Genomic DNA, 19,681 nt, shown 5'->3' on the forward strand with positions numbered 1-19,681 from the left:
AGAGAGTGCTGCTAGTTTCTAGCACAGCGAAACTGTGCAGTTTGGGCTGCTGTGTGGAGAGGGGGCTCCCAGTGTGGTTCTGCAGCTTTTACTCACAGATTCTATGCTGCAATCTCAGGCATTCCTTCCAATCCAGGTTGGTGTACAGTGTGTGGACAGTCACGGTTGTCCCCCAGCAGTTATACCAGATTATTTACTAGTTGTTCCTGGTTGTTTATTAGTTATATCAGGGGACTGACAAAATTCCACTCCTCTCTATGCTGCCATCTTGCCCCTCCTCCCTCATTTTTGAAGGACAGTTTTGCCAGATATGGAATTCTTGGTTGGCAGTTTTTCACTTTCAGTATTTAAATATATTATACCATTGTCTTCTCACATCCATGGCTTCTACTGAGAAATCTACGCATAGTCTTATCAAGCTTCCCTTGTATGTGATGAATTATTTCCTTTTCTCTTGCTGCTTTCAGAATTCTCTCTTTCTCTTTGATATTTGATAATCTGATTATTAAGTGTCTTGGCATAGCTCTATTCAGATCTATTTTTGTTTGGGGTATACTGAGCTTCTTGGATCTGTAATTTTATGTCTTTCATAAGAGTTGGGAAATTTTCAGTGATTATTTCCTCCATTATTGTTTCTGCCCCTTTTCCCTTCTCTTTTCCTTCTGAGATACCCATGACACATATATTCCTGCCCTTAATTTTGTCATTCAATTCCCATATTTTTCCATACTTTTCCCTATCTGTTCTTTTGTGTGTAGGATTTGAGATGTCCTGTCCTCCAGTTCATGAATCCTTTCTTCTGCCTCTTCAAATTTGCTTTTGTATGTCTCCATTGTGTTTTTCATCTCTTCTGTTGTGCCTTTCATTCCCATAAGCTTTGCCATTCATTTTTTCAAGCTTATGAATTCTTTTTTCTGGTTACTGTGCCAGTTTTGGATGTATTATGTCCCCCCAAATACCATTACCTTTGATACAATCTTGTGGAGGCAGACCTTTGATTCAGTGTTTCCATGGAGATGTGACTCAATCAACTGTGAGCCAAAAGTTTGATTGGATAACTTTCATGGCGGTGTTATCCCGCCCATTCTGGGTGGGCGTTAATTGGATCACTAGAGTTGTTTAAAGGAGTTCACAGTCAGAGGGACCTTAGAGCAACTGAGAGTGACATTTTGGAGAGAGCTACAGCCAAGAGAGACATTTTGAAGAATGCACAGGAACAGAGAGCTGCAGCTCAGAGACACATTTTGAAGACGGCCATTGGAAGCTGACACTGACATTTTGGAGAAAGCCATTTTGAAACCAGAACTCTGGAGCATGTGCTTTCCCAGATAATAGAGGTTTTCTGGATGCCACTGGCCATCCTCCAGTGAAGGTACTTGATTGTTGATACCTTGCCTTGGACTCTTTATGACCTTAAGACTGTAACTATGTAATCAAATAAACCCCCTTTATAAAAGCCAATCCATTTCTGGTATTTTGCATAATGGCAGCATTAGCAAAACTGAACAGTCACCCAGCGTCTTCTATATATCCTCTTCATCTCTTTTGCCACATTTTCCTTCAGCTCACTGATCTGACTTAGAAGATTTGTTTGAAAGTCTAGTTAGTTATTTCAACTCCTGTATCTCATTTGACATGTAAGTTTGTTCCTTTGACTGGGCCACATCTTTGTTTTTCCTAGTGTGACTTGTAAATTTTTGTTGTTTAGGCATCAGGTTTCCTTGATTACCCCAATCAGATTTTCCCAGACCCAGACAGGCCGAGGTCTCAGGAGGAGGGAGTAATTAGAATCAAGTTTCCCTGAGACTGAGAACCAGAGGGTTGTCAGACTTTCCTGTAAAGGCCTCTAGACTCTGCTTTCCCTATCCTGCCCAGCAGATGGTCTTGTCAGGCCACAGCCCCCACTAGTGTAAAGAGGTGTGCTGCCTTTAAATCTCAGCAGACTCTGTCCTGGCCAGGGGCTGAGTGTGTGAGAAGCCAAGCTTAAGTTGTTCTGTTTTTTTTTCCTCCAGACCCTGGGGTCTGAATTCTCTGAGGGAAGGCAACCACTTGAGCTGGACTCCACCCCTGCTTTTCTTAAGGAAGATATGTCCTTTAGGGAATTATCTCCTTCATTTGACTTCTTTGTCTCTCTATCTTAATGTCATCCTTTCCTGGGTCAGTGTTGATAATTGAAAATGCCTGTGGCTTTCTTTAATGAGCTACTTAGAATGAGAGAAAAAAATTAAAAAGAAAGAAATCCCCTTTTCAGAACCAGTCCCCTGCCCCCCAGTTTTGTTGGTTGACTGCAGTTGGTACCCAATTCTATGTGCCCCTTTTCTTAAGACACAGACATTTTCTAGTATTCTTAGCTCAGCTCTCTCCAAAAGCCTCTGTTATTTATTTATTTATTATTATTGTTTTTTTTCCAATCAGTACTGCCTCCTCTCTGCTGGCAGACACCTCAAGGATCCTTTCCTGTTTGCTCAGGGTTTATCTGTGCTCATAGCTTGTGTTTAGTAGTCCAGATTTGTTAATTAAAACAGCAATTTTTAATTGAGTTTGATTGAGTTACTTTCCCTTGCTCCTAGGAGACTGCTTCCTTTTTCCTTAGGGAAGTTTTCCAATTCAGCTTCTGTGCCAGTAGAGGAGGGGCACCAGCTCTGCAGTTTGGGGAGCTTTACTTACAGTTCTATGCTACAATCAGCTGTTCCACACATTCCAGACTGACATACAATGTGTGTTCAGTCACTGATATCCCCCAACAGTATTTCCAGACTGTTTACTAGTTTTTCCTGGCTATTTACTAGTTGCTCTAGATGACTAATTAAATTCCACACCTCCCTGTCCTCCCAGTTTTTTAATAGTAGCTATTCTAATGAATGTGAAATAGTAACTCATTGTGGATTAGACTTGCATTTCTCTGATGGCTAATGATGTTGAGAAACATTTCATGTGCTCTTTCACCATTTGTATATCTTTTTTTGGAGAAATGTCTATTCAAATCTTTTTCCCATTTTTAAATTGGGTTGTTCATATTTCATTGTGGAGCACTAGCATCCTTCCATGTACAGCTTTAGTAAGATATGTATCTCAGGGCCTATATGTAATACATCTAGACACACAATCTCTGAGGCTCTGAAGGTATTTGGAGATATGGTACTGGGGTTTTCTATTTCAGGGCTACCTTGGGTTCCCCTGTTTGGGGAACAAAGTAATAAATCAAAATCCTAGAAAATTCACAGAAGATGAATTACCAAAAGCATGTCACCTAAGAAGTGACTAAAACCATATGCCAAGCAGATTTTATCCAACTTTTCTATCACAAACTAGCTTTACATTAAAATTACTTGACATACATCATCTAAGTATCTCCTGACGAGCATATAAGCATCTCCTACGTCTTAGTTTCCCAGCTACTAGAACAAATACCATAAAAAGTGTTTGCTGAAATAATGAGAACTTATTGGCTCTTGGTTTTGAGGCTAGGAGAAGTACAAAATTGAGGTGTCAGTAAGATTATGCTTTCTCCCCAGAGACTGTGGCATTTTGGGACTGATTGCCAACAATCCTCACTCCTTTGGCTTTTCTGTCACATGGCAAGGCACATGACAGCAACTTCTCCTTTCTCCCCTGGGTTCCATTGACTTCCAGCTTCTTCCAATGGTTTTCTCTCTCTATGTCTGAATTTCGTTCTGCTTATAAAGGACACTGGTAATCCAGATTAAAGTCCATCCTGATTCAGTTGGGCCACACCAAATATCAACTGAATTAATAACTCCAAGAGATCTTATTTAAAATGGATCCATACCAACCAGAATGCAAACCATGGCCAAGGATATATCCAAATTGAGGATCACAATTCAATCCACCATACCTGGGAAATTGTCAAAAATGCAAATTCTAAGGCTCCACCTCAGACATACTGAATCAGAAACTCTGGAGGTGGGGCCCAGCCATTTGTGATTTAACAAGCCCTCAATGGGTTTCTGATACTTTCTCAAGTATGAGAACCAATAATTCAAAAATACCAGAAGTTAGTGTCAAAATTAGAGCAGACAGTTGATGGGAAAATGTGGCACGAACAAGGAAGATGTACCTCTTTCTACTGGACTGAATACGACACTTGATTCTGGGACCACCTCTATTAAATATGATTTGTAGGAGCTTGAGCACGTCAGTTCACTGTCCTCTGCCTTGGTTTCTTCTATGCAAATGAAAAGTAGCTGTATGATGAATATCTACTTCTCAAGGATGTTGTAGTTATCAAGTGGAAGCCTGTGTGTGTACATATTTGCTGACTGTAGACCGTCATATGACTACAGTGGCCTGGTTGCTGAAAACGGATCAAATGAGGCTGTGAAGAAATTTTAACCCACACTGAGAAAGTGGAATTAAGACACCAACAACAACCTTCCAAAGAAGAACTAGAATGTCTCTCCTCTCCAACATCACTCTATCCCACTTCAAAACCTGAATTTTAGAAAGTCAGTCTTAACAGTGGGCTAACCCACAGCCTGAAACACTCTTCAATTTTGTCTTCAAAAGAAGCATTGGTGGAAAAGAAAAAATAAATGAACAAACAAACAAACAAATAAATACATAAATAAAAATAAAAAAAATAAATAAAGCACTGGTGGGAATGATCCCTGGACTGGTATCCTAACACCTACGCTGAGGACTCAGACTGTCCCTCCTTGCTATATGACAGGACAGGGAACTCTATTTTCCCAGATTAAAATTAAGAGTTTGGGCAACATTATTTCTAAGATCACTTCCAGTTTTGACATCCATGTCTTTCTAGTGAGCATAGTAATTTTTGTTTTATTTGGAAAAGCTGCACAATGTTGTAAACTGAAGACTATTTTGGCATATGACTTTTGCTGAGATAATAACTACTTTTAGGAATACTACTTTTGAGGGATGATAGCTGACACAGTTACTATAAAGAGTCTTTATATATCTCCCCATTGGATTTTTCCTAATTTCCAAGGCAGGCCCATCGGCAGATGGTAATCCACAGTCTGGGGCCGTCTGGGTAGGACTGTCAGGATGCTTAATGACCTCAGTGAGGCAGTACAGCTGGAAACATCAAAGACCAACAGACAGGGCTGTCTCAGCATCAAAGGACAGTGGAGTCTGATCTTCAACACCAGCTACGAGTTCTCATTCTTCCAGCAGGCAAGGAAAAACTGATTCATTGATACGCATAAATCACCCTGGGAGACTTAGAGATTAGGTGGAGAGGTGACACCTAGGAAAAGTCTGGACTTCTTATTCATTTGGCAAGTGAGAGAGTAGATTCATAATAATATGAGTATAAAAACGTGGCTATATTTCATTGCCACTGATGGATAAGACCAAGTTATTTCTGTTACAAAGGGAAATAATAGTAAAGTGTGGTTGTCTGCAAGGATTTTCCAACTAAGCTCTTACACACATTTATTTGTCTGAAACCCTATTGCACTTACTTGTAATAAACCATGGTAGGGAAAGAGTCTCTGCAGCTGATTTGGCAATATCTGAACATCTCTGAAAATCTGGGAGCCAGGCGACTTAACAAAAGTGAAATAGGAAGAACACAGACTTTCATGTCAGACAAACTGAGGATGGTGGGCTTAAGGAGGGCTCCATGAGGGTCCCACAGTCCACATCTGTTAGGGACACTTTAAGAAGCACTGTGGTATGTATGTGATAAAGGATACAGTTGATATCATGTTTATTATATTACTGCAGTGTACCTCGGAATGTTCTTTCAGTAAACTCTTACTTTCTGATTCACATCTGCGTTGACTTTACATGATCATTAAGGACCCCGAGTATTCTCAATAGCCACCAAGAGCTAATGGGCCCCTTATCTTAATCTACGTCTCTGGTATCCTTCACTTGGGGCTCCCCTCTCCTTTCATGATGGCCACCCTGGGCAGCTGCTCCTTTTCTGGTCTCTTCTTCTCCACGGCTGAATGGTGACAATTATAAGTTCTCCATTGTTGATGGTGGTTTACGATATTGAGGCATCCAAATCAATAAAACTTGGTATAATTAAAATTAAGCACTGCTTTCTTGTGTTTATGAGAAAAGCCATAATGATATTCTTGCTTTTTAAAAAGAGTTGGCTGAAGTCTATACATTTTCAGTAAGTTAAAATTTCCCAAGAGATTTGCATCTCAGAGGGCCAATAGAAAAATGATAAAATGACCTGGAGAGGACTGTATTGGTGAGAATTGTGAAGATAATTACCCATATTAGTCACTTTGTATCCATTTTCTTTCTCTGCATTTTTCTAAAAAGCTAAAAAGGGAATCCAATACAATATTCTGTGATAGCAGAAGAGATTCCTCTGTGAACTGTAAACACACTTTGAGATGTAAGTCCAAATGATACTTCTGTAACTGCCAGCTGATGTTCAAGTACTCAGCCCAAGTTAGGTGCTGAGATGATCACTGGTGTTCCCAAGAACTCCTCATTGGGGACCCTTATATTGGCATGGAGCTCCCCCAAGGGAGCTTACAAGGTGCAATGGACAACGCTGCAATTCTGTCTGCCTCCAGAAGCAAGGAGCCCTGATCGCCAGAGGGATGCTCCTCCAATACTTGTAATGCCATTGTATTAGTTAGGGTTCTCCTTGGAAACAGAATCAATGAGAGATGTCTCTTATTATCAAATTGTAAAAGTGACTCATGCAACTGTGGGAGTGCACAAGTCCAAATTCTGCAGAGCCGTCAACAAGCTGTCAACTCCAAGGAAGACGTCAGACGAACTCCTCAGGAAACAAACCGACAACTTTGACGAACTCCTCAGGAAATGAACCGACAACTTTGACGAACTCCTCAGGAAACGAACTGGCAACTTCGACGAGCTCCCCAGGAAAAGCTTCACTGAGCAGCTGAAGAAGAAGTGAAGGTTTCTCTAACCGTCTGGCTTATAAGCCTCCAACTGATCACCTGGACCAAATCCAGCCAATTGCATTCTCTCACTGTGGAAGCACGCCCCTTGATGAGTCATCAGTCAGCTGCAGTCAATTGACTGATGATCCGACAAACCAGCCCGTTGGTTTATTAACCAGCCTCAAATAGCCTCACAGCAATCGTCAGGCCAGTGCCCGCTTGACCAGACAGCTAGGCTACCTAGCCAAGTTGACACATGAACCCAACCATCACAGCCATTAACACCACTTACAATTTATACTGAGATCTGAAGGTACTTCATGAATATGCTCTGCACTTATGTGGCTGGACTTGTATTTATTAAATGTCTGTGATATAGTCAGTGTTGTACAGATTTACAGAACTACTACTATTTAAGGTGTGATTCATGTTTGCAACCCCACTATATGTGAGGACCCATAGGCAGGGATAATATTAAAGTATTTTAACAACTTACATGTCTGGTCACCAACCAGTCAGGAGAATGTCAGCCAATAACAACCAGTGCAGCCCTACTTCTGCTTTTCAGCTGAACATTGGCCTTGTTTGTGTTGGGATCTTTAAAATCTTGGGTGCATTACTGGAGCTCTACCATAGGCTAATTACAAATTCCAGAACCCAAAAGAGGATACCAAGTCATCTTGAGGACTTTGATCCTATGTGTAAAAGGATATACAGAAATAAATGAAAAATAGTCAAATCAAAAAAGAAAGGAAGAGGTATAAAATTTATCTTCAAGGCCCTTTTTGAACTGTGAATTTTTGAAAGGACAGAATCACTTGTCAGAAGGAGAAGCCCCATTGTAGCAATAGCAATTCTGAGCATACGTATCTTAACTTAGCACATTTTGGTAGACCACTTTGAAGGAAGAGATCGAATTCTATCACTCCAGAGAGAACCCTTGGCTCAAAATGCAGAAGTTGAGGCCAACTTGGAAGGTCCTGGGATACTAGGGGTTGGACTGTGCTGGTATCACATGGGAGTAGGTCCCACCAGCACCCATTTCCTTCCTGAGCACTGAGCCAGAGCCAGGGACCCTGCTGAAAGGAGAGCACAGCAGGAAACTGGAGATGGGGCCACCTCACACTTCTTGTGACTTTCCAGCAAAGCTGCTCACCTCTCCAGGATATGCATAATTATCCCTCCTCAAGGATGGCTTTGCATGTATAGTTTGTATGGTCCGAGCTTTAGGAAGCTGCCAAGTGGAATATGGGATGGGAGAAAGCTAAGCCTCCTGAAAGAATGGGTGGTGACACGCCATTTATAGTTGAAAATTCTCATTGTTGTGCATTGAATTTATAAATCAATTTAGAGAGAATTGACATCGTTGTGTTATCATCCTATTCGAGAATGCAATTTCCCATTTTATTTACTTAAGTGTTCTTTATTTATTTTTTTATTTTTCACCCCCCATTTTTCTATTCATCCATCCATACACTGGACAAAGAGGAGTGTGGTCCACATGGCTTTCCCAATCACATTGTCACCCCTCATGAGCTACATTGTTATACAATCATCTTCAAGATTCAGGGGTTCTGGGTTGTAGTTTGATAGTTTCAGGTATTTACTGCTAGCTATTCCAATTCATTAGAACCTAAAAAGGATTGTCTATATTGTGCATAACAGTGCCCACCAGGGTGACCTCTTGGCTCCTTTTGGAATCTCTCAGCCACTGAAATTTATTTCATTTCATTTCATTTCACATCCCCCTTTTGGTCAAGAAGATGTTCTCCATCCCGTGATGCCAGATCTAGATTCCTCCCTGGGAGTCACATTCCACGTTGCCAGGGAGATTTACACCCCTGGGTGTCAGATCCCACATAGGAGGGGAGGGCAGTGATTTCACCTGCCAAGGTGGCTTTGCTAGAGAGAGAGGGCCACATCTGAGCAACAAAGAGGCACTCAGGGGGAGACTCTTAGGCACAATTATAAGCAGGCCTAGCCTCTCCTTTGCAGCAACAGTCTTCCCAAGGGCAAGTCCCATGATAGAGGGCTCAGCCCATCAAACCACTAGTCCCCAGTGTCTGTGAGCACATCAGCAACCAGCAAGGTGGGGAAGCCCAACACCCCTGCATTCTCCACTAGCTCCTCAGCGGGGCTGTGCATATTTTTTTCATTTTTTTTTAAGCTAACTATTAACTATATCAAAAAAAAAATACAATAAAAAAACATTTCGAACAAACCAAACCAAAACAAGGGAATAAAAAAAAGACAACTAATCTAATATAATTACTTTACGTCCAACATGTTCCTATTGTACCCTAAGAAAGTAACCTAATATAGTAACATTTCTGTGAAATGAATTGATGTCTTTGTTTTATCATCCTATTCGAGAATGCAATTGCCGTTTTATTTACTTAAGTATTATTTTGCTTCCCTCAGTCAGTAGCACATTTCTTCTTAAATTTGTGTCCAGGTACATGGAACACTATCCAGTATTGACGTTTACCTAGAAAAATTAGAAGAGCCTAGAGTAAGTGATGTAGAGGGGGAGAAGAGGGTGGAGGTGGGGGAGTTGGTGGTAATAGAGAAATCAATTAGTTCTCACCTTCTCAGAAATGATGGAACATGTAAATAACAGTTAATACCCCTCTCACCCCCAGATTTTCAGGGCGCAAATGTAACAGGGATAATATTTGATGATTTCTTCTTTTTTATTTACTAAAACGATATAAGACCAAAAATGATGTGTCCTTAGAGTGCATTATAAAAAGAATAGTTTCATTTTAATAGTCCACATGAACAGAATAGTGAAATAATTAAAAATGGAATGTATTGGAAAGTTAAAACTGCCTGCTTACCCTGTTTGAGCCTGCCCTTAAAGCCAGTAGTGGAAGAAGGAAGATGTGGTGATCTTCTGTATTTCCTGCCGTGTGCTCTTCTTCTCCCCCAGCTATGAATTCTGGCCATGAATTCCGATGTTTCCACGATTGGTGCAGGGGAAGGAAAAGGTGTAAAGGGCAGCTAAGGTACTAGTTGTCGGTTTTCTATGGCCATCGCAGATGTTTAAAAACTGACTCACTCTGGGTTGAATGAGTAACCAAAACAGATTTCTCTTCTTGGGGTGCATGTAGATTCTTCAGAGGTCCCACTGGCATTACTAGACTTCATTTCCTGTGATTTTCCTCCAGCTGCCTGCTTGCATTTGTTCCATCCATCTCCGGGAATCTCAGTCCACCCTCCTGGGCAATGCTCTCTAACAGATTGCAATGTGGTTCCCCATCAGCTCTCCCCATCTCTCAAGTCAGCATCTGCCTTATGAGAAACTCTTGCACCACCTGACCCTCCCCCTATCCTAGCATAGCCCAGTGTCTCTCTCTCTTCTGCCACTTCAAGTGAATAGTCAAAGCCTCTCACCTGAAATTCCTCAGGTGGGTGTCAGACCTCAGAGGACTGTGGACAATAATCGCCAGTCTTCACATACCAAAACCCTGAACGGTCCCTTTGAGGGGAGGGCCAGGGAAAAGCCCTCCCTCCCTCCCCCTTGGGGGCCTGTATTCATACTTAAAACGCCCACCAAAGAAATTTCTTCCCTACTCGACCTCTTTAATTATTTTATGCCTTTGAAGTGTGCCTTGGGTCAGCTCACAGCCACCTCCTTTGCAAATTGCAGATGAGCCCATAGCAACTCAATTTGTGTGGAATACTTAATCTGTTGTCTTGCTGTCTCAATCAGAACCCAGCTGAAAGGTCACATTTTAACATTCTGTTGCATTCAGCATTTACCTGAAAGAAAACTAGACAATCAAAGTAGACTACTTAAATCCAAATAGACCGAGCTATTATTTGATGTCAACTTTAATGTTCATTTCTCTCCCTCCCCCACTCTCTTTTTTATATAGAAGAATAAGAAGATAAAATTTATCTTCTTAATTAATATAAAAGGAAGTGAAGTTTTGAAGTTATCAAGGAATAGACAAAAATAAACTGCAATGTTTAGGCAAACATACCTAAGAGATAAAACTATAAAGGAAGGCAACAAAATGATTAGCATATAGTCAGAATAGTGGTCACCATAGAGGAAGGAGATTGTTTTAGCAAGGGACCACAGAGGCTTCTGGGGTGATAATGCTTTATTTCTTGATTTAGGTGATACATGGGTGTTTGCTTGCTAATAATAACTTCTTTAAATGTGTGCTTGTTTTATAAAATTTCTGTATGTTATATTTTATAATTAAAAGATTTTTTAAAATTGCATAGGTTACATAAAATGGACCAGGCTGGTCGGAATGGTATCAGAAAGTGGAAGCAGAGAGCTAAGGTAGAAGATGATTAAATGAGTCCAGGTAAGTGACATCGGGGAATTGAACTGGAATGGCAATGACCAAGTGGTGCAGCAGGCTAAGATTTGCACCGTATTTACAAGATTGAGCTTCCAGGATTTACCAATGGTTTCACTGTGGGTGTGTTAGGGTTGGCTGTATTAGTCAGGGTTCTCCAGGGAAACAGAACCAACAGGAAATATCTGTAAATATGAGATTTTATGAAAGTGTCTCAGACAACTGTGGAGATGCACAAGTCCAAATTCTGTAGGGCAGGATGCACGAGTCCGAATTCCACAGGGCAGGTTGCGAGCTGGCAACTCTGACGAAGGTCTTCAATGAATTCCCCAGGAGAAGCTGGCTGGTTGAAGAAGAAGGGAAAGTTCTCTCTTCTCCCTGAAATGATTGGATTAAATCCAACTGACTGTATTCTCTCATTGCAGAAGACACCCACTTGGTTGATTACAAATGTAGTCAGCCACAGATGCAATCAGCCTTCTGGTTTATTAACCAGCCACAGATGTCCTTGCAGTAATGGTTAGGCCAGTGTTTGCTTGACCAGATAACTGGACACCATCACCTGGCCAAGTTGACACATGAACCCAACCATCATCGTGGGGGTGGTATCACTGAATTAAAGAGAAATTAAGGATGATTCCTAGGGTTCTAGCTTGAGCAACTAGGTAAATGGATAGTACCATTAATAAGATGGGGAACCCAGAGATAAAAGCAGATTTTGTGGAGAAGAAAGAAAAATTTGCTAATACATATTTTAAATTTGAGATGCCTATGGATGTGCAACTGGAGATGTTGTGTAGGCAACTGGAAAAATTTTCTAGGGCTTAAGAGAGAAGTCAAGGCTGGGATAATCTTTTGGACCAAAGAAAATTTCTTTGATAGTCTTGATTATGATTTCAAAGTATCCTTGACCTTTTGCCTCCATTACCAATCCTATCATTTAAGTTTGGCTTTCCTTTTAGTGGTTTTTAGGTGCATCAGTTTCTCTTGCATTAGTGTTATCCCTAGATACATGTAAATGTAGCTAGAAATCCTGTGCCATTTTAGCCTTATCACAGGTCATTCTCTATTCTGTTCTATTAGTTCTGCCCATTTACAGGTTCTATTGAGGTTTTATAAATGTAATTTTACTGAGATATATTCACACACCATACAATCCATCCAAAGTACACAATCAGTGGCTCTCAGTATCATCACATAGTTGTTCATTCATCACCATGATCAATTTTAATACATTTGCATTACTCCAGAAAAAGAAATAAAAAGAAAAAAGAAAACCCCAAACATCCCATACCCCTTATTGCCACCCCCCCCCCTTATTTACCACTAGTATTGCACTCTATCCAATTTTAAGACTTACAATAAAGGTAGGTTAACTAAGACAGTGTAGTGTTGTCAGAGATAGATATATAGATCAGTGGAACAGAACAAAACATCCAGAAGTAGATCCATACAAACATGGGCAACTGACTTTTTTTGTTGCTGTTATACAGTTATACAATCATTATCAAAGATCAGTGCTACTGGATTACAGCTCAACAATTTCTAGTATTTCTTTCTAGCTATCTAGTACACTAGAAACTAAAGAGAAATATCTACATTATGAGTCAGTAGTCAAAAACATTCGCTAAATCCTAATTTCTCAGTTACACCTCCTCCCTCTCATTTGATCGTTCTCTCAATCTTCAGGGATATCTGGGCAATTACCATTTTAACTTCTTCATGCTGGAAAGGGGTGTTGACCTTATGGGGTAGAGTCATGAAACTGTTTGAATGTTCTAGGAGAAACTTGTACCTCTGGGTTTCAGGGCATCACTGTCATAAGAACAATCTGGAAGTCTTCAGTTTCTGAAAAAATAAACTTACTAGGTAACACATTTTTAGAGACTTATACAGAGCCCAGGGTATTCTTTAGGATTTTTAGGAATACTGTTGGTTGCAGCTTGGCATACCGTGCAATTTGCAATATCTAGCTGAAGCTTGCATGGAAAGCTAACCTCCAGAATGACTTCTCAACTCTATTTGAAATCTCTTAACCACTGAAATTTTATTTTGCTTCATGTCTTGGTCAAGAAGGCCTTCTCAGTCCCATGATGCCAGGGACAGGCTCATCTCTGTGAGTCATGTCTCATGTTGCCATGTTACACCCCTGGGAGTCATGTCCCACATAGAAGGGATGGTAGTAAGTTTATTTTCAGAGTTGGCTGAGAGAGAGAGGTTATATCTGAGCAAGAAAAGAAGTTCTCTGGGTGACTCTTAGACATATTTATAAGTAGGCTTAGCTCCACCATTGCAGAGATAAGTTTCATAAGGGCAAGCCTCAAGATCAAGGGCTTGGCTTATTGAATTGGGAGTCCCTAATTTTTAAAAGAATATCAGGAATTCTCCAAGTATGGAAGTTCAATAGTTCCACATTTTTCCCCAGTACCTCAAGGGGACTTTGCAAATACTTTTTACTTTCTCCCCCCAAAACTCTGGAATATATTGGGGTATTACCTTAACCTGTACAGAATAACAAGATCTTGTTCCTATTCTAGGTTTCATGTAATTAAGTTGTTAGATAAACTGACCAGACAGGTTAAATTAGATGATGTCCTACAGAAAATTTAAATTTTGGACCAAATAAACATCTCTTTCTTTAGTTTCACCCAGAAATTGAAGCAATAAAGTATAGTCAATATCATCCTTTACCCTATATTCTAATTTACCTCAGCTCTAACCAAGTCTGTTTCGTTCATATCTCTAATTGTAGTCTGATCTCTTTTTCAGCTTCTTTAACAGTATGGAGTAAAGCTGACTTTCAGAGCTGCAGAACTCTAACTCTGAGTCTCAGATGTCACACAGATACCCAAAGTTCCAGGGAACTGCCAGGTTATACACAAAGGGCACAGCATCTCAGAATTTAGAAAAAGCAGCTAAAACTCAGGAATAGATGTGACTGCTGTAAGAGCTAAAATCTAGGAATCTTTACAATAAGGCTCTTTGAACATTCTGTATTCCTTAATCATTGATTGCCCAACCTCTGCCCACTTTCTATCCCCTGATAACCCATGCTCTTGAATTCAATTCTCAGAGTTTGCTCATTATAGTTAGTTTATATCAGTGACACCACACAATATTCATCCTTTTGTTTCTGGCTTATTTCACTCAACATAATGTCCTCAAGGTTCATTCACCTTGTTGCATGCCACACAATTTCATTCCTTCCTACGGCCACTCAATATTCTGTCATATGTTCTATTGATGTTTTGAGCTGTCAGGTTTAATTCAGTTTTTCTGTATTGCTGAATTTCCTTTTCACAATCACTGTGCTTCCTTTGTCTCTTTTCCAGGGCAAAGGGCATTACAATAAGGAGGCCACTAATTAGGGTCATTAAAGCAATCAATCAACATAATTCTATATAGTTGTATATGTGCAATTTTGTATTCTTTCCACCAGTGGAGGAATAGAAAAGGGAACTAATATTTATTGAAGGCTTATTATGTACTTATTATGTATCTCTGTGCTTGGCATTTTATATACATTAACTCAATGATTCCTCAATATTACTCTGGCTTCCATTATCCACATTGGCACATCATGGGGAAACTGAATCTCAGATAATCTGACAAAATCACATAGTAGGTAGATGGGAGAATCAGGATTCAAACAGAAATATGACTCCAAAATCTGTACTCTATCCATCATACCTTGACACCTCATGATGAAAGAGGATGGACAATATATTTGATTCACATTATTTTGTAAATGCATTTCCATGTTTCTATTATAAATAAATTTCCCTATTTATTTTAACAGAATGTTAAAATTTTATCAAATTTATATATTTGAATTTGAATAACCAGTCTGTAATTGCTGGACTTTTTATTGTTTCTAGATTTTTCACTCTTATAAAGAATACCACCATAATAATATTCAGTTTCTATTCTCACATATTACTTCTTTAGGATAAATACTCAGATTTTCTGCAAAAGAGGAAATGTGATATAATAATCTCTTCCCTTGTAATGGCTTATGCTTTGAAAAGCAAAAGGAGATAAGTATGGATCTTACTTTTAAAGCATTTCTAGATTAATTTTTCCCTCTACCTTTCTTTGTCCAACATTCAAGAGAAATCATTAGTGTAAGCATTACAAGAATCTAGCATATGTCTATTTATTTCTAAGACTCTATGGCATCCTTTTTCCAATGCTCACTAAACTAATGCGAATAACCTTTAAATTTTGAAAAAGAAATTCAATGTGCACTTTTTAATGTCCTCATTTGAGGGGGTGGTAGTAATAGCTTTGTTGAGATATACTTCACATGCCAGACAATTCACCTACTTATAGTGGTTTTTAAGTACATTCACAGAGTTGTGCAACTATCACCACCATCAATTTTAGAACATATTCATCACTCCAAAAAGAAATCCCTTTCCTTTAAGGAGTTACCTCCCATTCTCTCCATCGCCTTCCACCAGTCTGCTGCAACTACTTTCTCTATAGATTTGCCTATTCAGGGCATTTCACATAAATAGAATTATATAATATGTGATGAACCCATTGTTTAAAAGCAGTAAAAAATGGGAATATCAAGAAGACAATGGAAAGAAGTATGTTGAATAAATAAGTAAGTAATTTACATTTCAAACAACCAGGCATGCATTCTTAAGAGGTTACTTTCAAAGGTCATGGGGATTGTCACTAGAAAAGCGAGAGCAAGATATATAGTATGAGATTTTTCCTTAGTTGAGTTGGAAGACATATGAACTCTGGGCTCACATGAACTCTATTCCAATTTCCTAGATTCCCATAATGTTTTAGACCCTAATTCATTCAAGCAGGCTGAGGCCACCTCTGGGATTAAGAAAGCTTTGCTTCACCTTAGCCTCTGCCCATGTACCACACAGTAGAAAGCAGCTCACTACAGAAGGCTGATTCGGGCAGCTGGCATTCAATAAGGAACCCCTCTGGGAAATGTTTCCATTTGGCATTTTCTCCAGTGCACCTCTCTATGTCCAAGACATTGCAGGTACAGCTGACTGTATTATGCTTCCCTCACTATGCATACAATGTTTTGTCTTCGGTTTCTTCCTTCCATGTGGTCAACTGGCCCAGGTCTGCCCTTAGGATAAGCACTACTTTCCTCTTCAGATCTGGGGTGCTTGGGCATTCTCATTGTGATAGGGTAAATAATACCCCCCCCCAAAAAAATTCCACACCCTAATCCCAGAACCTTTGAGTGTTATCTTATATGACAAAAGGGACTCTGCAGATGTGATTAAGAATCTTGAGAGACGGAAAATATCCTGGACTATCCATGAAACTGTGAGGGAGTAGCCAGGAGTCCCCAAATTATTGCCACAACTAATACTCAGAATTCAAGCCAAAGCCAGTTTATCAGGATCTCTTGCCCTCCCATAACTAGTCTTTCCTGAGCTTGTTTTATAGGCAGTCAAACCTGGCTGCTGGTTGCAAAATGGAGCATGCACAGAAACACAAATTCTTGTCCCTTGAATGACCCCTGAGACAACAAGAACAAAAATTGTCTTCCCCAGAACCAAAATTACAAGGCTGAGATGACAACAGAAGCAAATACAATGCAAAGGGTCCCTCAAGAAGGAAGATCCAGTCCATGGGCATATATCTACCATATGTGGACAATTCTATGAACAGCCCATCAGAATGTGTCAACCCAAATCCCCTTCACTGTCCTCACCTCCCCTTGTTTCCATCCCATAAATCTCCCTTAGTTCTCAGATTGGGGAAACAGATTTCAGCTTGCCTCCTGTCTCCTTGCCAGCTGACCTCACAATAAAACTCTTTCTTTTCTCAAACTCCTGCTGTCACAGTGTTGGCTTCTGTGTCATCAGGCAGCAAGCCCATGGCTCTGTAACATCAGGATGAACCTGTGTACTCACAGTGGTCCTTGAAGAGAGACATAAAAGGAGTCAGAGTCACTCAGAAGGTGATATGATGACAAAGGCAGAGATTGGAGGGCAGTGCTTTGAAACAAGGACCACAGGCAGCCACTGGAAGCTGAAAGGCAAAGAAACAGAGTCTCGCCTCAGAGCCTCCAGAAGGAATCAGGCCTGCCCACACCTTGACTTTAGTCCATGAAACCAACAGCGGACTTCTGACCTCCACAACTGTAAGAGTTGAAATCTGTGTTGTTTTAAACCGTGGAATTTGTGACAATTTGTTACAGCAGCCATAGGAAATGAATCCACTCATTATTTAGGGCTTTGTGGCCAGCCTATGCCATGAATTTTGCTTGTGGAAAATGAGGAGGACATTTTGGTGACACTCCAGAATCCATTCCACCTTCCCCGATTAAACATCAGCCATGTCATTTGAGGAATTGATCCCAGGAGTAGGTCATGGTTAGTTCAAGCCCAACTCCCTTGCCGTCACTTGATTCAGGAAGGCAAGCCCGGGTTGATCAGTGCATGGAGTTCTTCTGGCAACTGGGATTAATTTAAAAATGAGCAGGTGACCCAATGTGGCCAATGAGATGCAAGGAGAGATGAAGTTGTTTTAAAGAGAGATAAAGGAAGACAGTTTCTCTTTTTCTTTGTCATGTGTGTCTATGTGGCTGGGATTGCTGCCCCATCTACTCTCCTGAGAGTGGAGCCAATGTACAAGACAAGCCCAAGAAAATCTCAGGGAAAAAGAGCCAAAGGCCTTGGAAGTTATCCTAGAAGTGTGCCCTACCTCAGAACTTAGTATTTTAAGCCAATAAGGACCCTTATTGTTTAAGCCAGGTTGGGTTTTGTTTTTTTCTTGCATGCAGCAGAAAACATTTTAAATGATGCAGATTTGGGGGAGAGGCCCCCAGCAAAGTTTAGGTTAGTACATGTGCATCAGTCTTTTCACCAGAGAGCTATGCATTGGGAGTTATAGTGACAAGTCCACCTAAAAATGAAGTTGTACCTTGTGTCCAACTTGCCTCAGGGACCTCATGGAGAGGAGGGGAAAAGAGATGGCTATTTTTTAGTTCTGATCTGTGCATATAAGCCTTCAGACCATAATTATATCTATGTAGCCTCAAAATTTCACTTTGATCCTTGTTATTATAGTTACAGGATAGGCTTTGGGATGACTGAGATTATCAGCAAGGGAAGAAGCTATAGGATGTGTGTGTTGCTCCCTCCTTTCAATCGATCCCATCTTCCACTGCTTCCCAACTCCTAAAACTTTCCTCTGTGACTTCTAGAACTCACAGCCAGACATCAGAATAATCACTGAAATCCTCAACCTCTTTTCTAATCATGCCCTTCATCTTACTGTGATTGAAGCCTGTCCATCTCCTGGGGATCCTGCAGCCCTCTCAAGTGGTAGAAGTTTTCTCTCTCTTAGACCTTGTACTGCTGGACCTGCTTTCAGAGGATTCTTTCTTTCTTCTCCATTAAACTCTCACCTTTAAATCTCATGTCAATCAGACAATACCACCCTCTACCCCTCCCAGTGTCAGTCAACCACCAGACTGCTGGGTAACTCCCCTGATACCCTAAAGATTTTAGCTACAGGCCCATTGCCACTCTCTTCAATGCTTCATTTGTCATAAAGCTTGATGAATCAGTTTCTAAACAGAAGATCCTTCCAATGCTCAGCTCCTAAATATTGAGATCTTTGACCTCCTCTCTTCTAGTGCTCTTGTCATATACCCTACCCTCAGACCTCACTTCAATGATTATACCCCGGACCTGTCCATAAGCAATAACCAAAACAGCTCTATAATCACAATTTCAAGCATCCTACTTTCCCACCACAAATTCTCGTGTCCAGCTCATTCCCCCTAGAATCCTAAAATCAGCAAATCCTTCAAACCCACTGTGTCTCCAATACATTTATCCTACAGCCCTTTCACTTTCCTTCCCTCTCAGCATGTCCCCATCTCTCTCCTTATCTGGCTTAAACCTGTGGTTCATTATTAAAATTCCTTCTTTGCATGCGTCCTCAATTCATTTGCTCCTCTCTGGTTTCACTGGATCACTTGGCTAAACTCCAACCCTGATTAAAGTTCAATTCTCTGCCTATTCTACGCTTGTAACTATGTAACTAAACGTGGATGGAGAAAATATCCAATGATAGCAAGTGGTCTAATTTTAAATTCATCCTCACAACTTCAATCGCCTGTCAATTTCACTATATTTCCTTAGTCATTCACCATGACCCCCAACACAGATCACTGAATCATACCATCTGTCTCATCTCAGACCTCTAACATTTCCTCCTCTATTTTCACTCTCGAGTAATGACCCTCTTTCCTTTTTCACTGAGGAAGTAGAAGCCGTAAGAGTCTTCCTCATTCTCCCACCAGCATATGTAGCCACTTACTTGCATCTGTGCCCATATTCTATGCCTCCTCTCTTGATTTGAAGGAAAAATGGCAGTAATTATCCCTTAGATCTCATCCCTCTTACCTCCCCAAGGACAAATTGTTCCAGCCATTCCCTCCACCCCCAACCCTCTCTTCTCCACCTTGATTTTCCCCTTCTCTGCTGGATCCTT

Source organism: Choloepus didactylus, chromosome 3, assembly GCF_015220235.1.
Source record: "Choloepus didactylus isolate mChoDid1 chromosome 3, mChoDid1.pri, whole genome shotgun sequence".
NCBI lineage: Eukaryota > Metazoa > Chordata > Mammalia > Pilosa > Megalonychidae > Choloepus > Choloepus didactylus.